Source organism: Marmota marmota, unplaced genomic scaffold (assembly GCF_001458135.2).
Source record: "Marmota marmota marmota unplaced genomic scaffold, marMar, whole genome shotgun sequence".
Taxonomy (NCBI): domain Eukaryota; kingdom Metazoa; phylum Chordata; class Mammalia; order Rodentia; family Sciuridae; genus Marmota; species Marmota marmota.
The window spans coordinates 1,071,660-1,075,753 of NW_026000079.1; positions in this window are offsets into that span (position 1 = coordinate 1,071,660).

Genomic DNA, 4,094 nt, shown 5'->3' on the forward strand with positions numbered 1-4,094 from the left:
CATCACTATTTCTGTCTCCTCTCTGGTTCACTCTCCCTCTCGCTGATCCCGACGGTCTGCCTTTGTATTTATAAACAGTTCCATTTTCCCACTGAATCAATCAAGCAGTCCCTGGGAAGACTTGGTTCTGTCCAATCGATCAGATTATATAGTGGATTCATTCCAGCTGCTTAGAAGGCCCCTAACCACAAAATGACTTTCCGTACCAGGTGTTTGTGTTTTTTTTTTTGCATACCTGTAGCATTGGGCTTAAATACTCTTGGCTTTTAAAATATATGTATTTGTGTATGATCCTGTCTTTCTTGTCCTCTCTGTCCATCTGGTTGGCTCTTCTCTGACTTCCTGGGATCTCTGTGAAATATTTTTCTGGCAAGGAAAAAAAATGGACATTTAGGAACCTGGGAGACTCCACCTCACCTACTCACAGCACTTTGATTTTGTAAGCTCACATCGTAGGGTGGGAGTGCAGGGCCTCCTTAGGGGCTCAGGGCCTCCCGCCAACCTCACCTCTCCGCTCCCAAAGTTTCATCCTCAACTTCTCTGCCTTGATGGACTGATTGCAGCTCAGCTCAGAGTCAGACAGACCTGTTCCCATCCAGCTCCACCCCTTAGCCAGGATCTTATGCAAGTCTTTTAATCTTTTTTGAGCCTTAATTTCCTCAGCTTGCAAAACGTAGCTAATATCCACCTCTGAGGGTTATTGTGAAGAATCAATGAAGTTACACTTGAAAAAAAAAAAAGTCAAGTCCAATGTTAAGTGGGTGACAGAGGCCCAATTCATATTAATGACAATCTTGAAAAGGAAAATTCTGCTTTGGACATTTCCTTTGGCTCTAAACCCTGACTTCAGACTCAGTCTCCAATGTTATCATCATTATTTATATTGCTTTTATTAAATAATGACCTAAAACCTACATGTGTTGTAATGAACAGTTATATTAGCCAAGAGGATTAACCTTATTGTTATAATCAGAATGATGATGATGATGATCATGGTGGTGATGATGATGACAGCAATTCCTTGCTGCTCTAACCCTTCCAGGAACCCAAAGTGCTTTAGACAAACCACACTGACCATTCAAGATTGGGTTACGGTCCTTTTTGATTTATAGTTCTTAATACTCGTCCTCCTCTCAGGCCACTGCACTGGTGTTGCTGGGGGGGGGGTTCAGGGGCTGAAGAAGCTGCGTACTCAGTGGTCAGAGGGTCACCAAGCTTTGTGTGATTAATCCACAGCACAAGGGGGAAGGAGCCCCAGGGCCTAGAGGACCAGGAGGAGGGGACAGAGTGGGAATGAAAGGACTGGGTGCAGTAGCACACGTTTGTAATCCCAGAAACTAAGGAGGTTGATCCAGGAGGATCATCAGTTTGAGGCCAGCCTCAGCAATTTAGAGAGACCCTGTCTCAAAAATAAAGTAAAATAAATTAAAAGGGCCGGGGATGTAGCTCAGTGTTAGAGCTCCCCTGGGTTCAATCCCCAGTACCGCAAAAAATTTAAAAAATTAAAAAGTAAGGCTTTTCACACACAGAACTGACAGGCTGCTGGAGGGCTGAGGATCCACAAGTGAGGCTCAACCCAGGAGAGGCTGGGAAGGTACCACTTCCTTTTTTGTTTGGCTGGCCTGGGGTTGTTGTTTTGTACCAGGGATTGAACCCAGCAGCACTTAAGCACTAAACCACATCCCCAGCACCCCCCAGCCTATATTTTGATACAGAGTCTCACTAAGTTGCTTAGGGTGTAACTAAATTGCTGAGACTGGCCTTGAACTTGTAATCCTCCTATCTCAGTGTCCTGAGGTGCTGATATCATAGGTGTGCCCCACTGCACCAAGCTACCACTTTGTTTTTTGTTTACATTTCTGTTTTTGTTCCTTTTTAAAGAGCAGGGAAAGGGTATTGCAAGCCTACCTTCGCAGCTGAATCTTTTAAATCTTTTTTTTTGGGGGGGGGGGAGGGGGGAGTACCAGGGATTGAACTCAGGGGCACTCAACAACTAAGCCATATTCCCAGCCCTATTTTGTATTTTATTTAGAGGCAGGGTCTCACTGAGTTGCTTAGTGCCTCACCATTGCAGAGACTGGCTTTGAACTCCCGATCCTCCTGCCTCAGCCTCCGGAGCCACTCGGGTTACAGGAGTGCACCACCGAGCACAGCTACAATCTTGACTCAGTATTGCTTCCCACTGTTTCACTTAGCTGTACAGCTTTAGGGAATGTGCCCGAATGTGCCCCCTGAGCCTATACCTTGTGTGAGGTCTCAGCCTATGTCAGTTTCAGTCCCTTATGCAGGCACAGTGAGGGTCTCTAGTGGTGGGTTAATTATACTCTTCTTGCCAGACCCTGAGGTCCCAGATCCTCCAGACCTGGAAACACCACCAGATCCAACAGACACCAGAGCAAGCTATAGAATTCCCTCTGCTTCCTCCAGGGAACAGACTTCCCTGGAAACCTCTCACCTTTGCATAAACACACCCCATTTCCAGCCGAAGTTCCTAAAGTGAGACAGAAGCGCTCCCAATTTAATTGAGGTTAGGCAAAAGAGGACTCCCCCCACCCCCAGTACCAGGGCTCTCTACCACTGAGCTACATCCCTAGCCCTTTTTTTTTTTTGAGACAGGGTCTCACTCAGTTGCCCATCCTCCTGCCTCAGCCTCCAGAGAAGCTGGGATTACAGGTGTGCAACACCACGCCCAGCTTCTTTAAAGTCTTAAGGCAACTTGGCATATTAGAAAGTGCTGTGGAGTGGCGACTAATTCTCCAGGTGTCTTCGGTCAACTCACTTTCCCTCACTAAGCTCCTCTGGAATGTGGGGAGGTTGCTCCAGACACACCATCACGTCCTCCAGACCTGAGCGCCTAACAAATTCTAGTTGAGAATAAAGCGTCATCATCAGAGAGGAAACCCCAGAGGCCAGGTTGTGTAATCCTGGTTGCACGCAACCCTAAACACCCAGGAATCTCCCCTGCCCCAACCCACCCAGGAGCAGTCCCCACATCCCCACGGCCACCTCTCCCATTCCTTCCCCGTCCTCTTGCACATTGTCTCATGTTTCATTAGTGACAGCAAAAACCAGTCTTGTACTGACATCCTCTGTTCCATGTGGAAGGCTTTGCTTCAACATTTTCTATGATGATGATGATGATGATGATGATGATGATGATGATGATGATGTCCTGGGGATAAACCCAGAGTACTCTCCCACTGAGCTGTATCACCAATCCTTTTCATTTATTTATTTATTTATTAATTTTAAGATAGGGTCTTGCTAAGTTGCTCAGGATGGCCTTGAACTGGTGGTCCTCCCGCCTCCCGAGTCACTGGGATTACAGGCATGTGCCACTGTGCCCTGCTTCCTTCAATAGTGATTGTCCCCCCTTTACCTACAAGTCTGACTCGCTGGGGCTCATTCCAAACTCCCCTCCCTACCCCACCCCTATCAGTTGAGAACCAGCAATCAGTGTCCCCTCTTTTGTGCCCATGGTTATTTATTTATTCATTCATTTTTGGTACAGGGGATTCAACCCAGAGGTGCTCTACCACTGAGCTACAAACCTAGACTTTATTTTGAGATAGGATCTTGCTAAATTGCCTAAGCTGGCCTTGAATTTGCAATCCTCCTTCCTCAGCCTCCCAAGCTGCTGGGATTACAGGCGGCCCCATTGCAGCCAGCTCTCCCATGGTGCATTAATTCAATAAATAGTCTCAATACCTAGGGTGCCATCAGTGACCACACAGACAAGGTTCCCGACTTTTTGTCATCGACACTCTGAGGGAAAACACACACATTAAAAAACGATGCTGTTCATTTATTCTATTGCCATCATTTGTTGTACGTCTATTGAGTGCCAGGCCCCTGGGACTCATTGGTGAAAATAACAAGCAAAAATCTTTGTTCATCTCAAATAAAACCGTTCCAAGTACTATTAAGGTGCAGACAGATATGTGTACGTGCTGCCTCCTCCCCATTCAAGGTTTAGAAAGAGTCAGCAATTAATCACATTTTCTCTTGTCTTCTCTTGGAGAAAACTCCAATCCTGTTAAGCCCTAAGAAGAGATCCTCTGTTCCATGTCTAAATCCCCCCCCCCCCCCCCCCC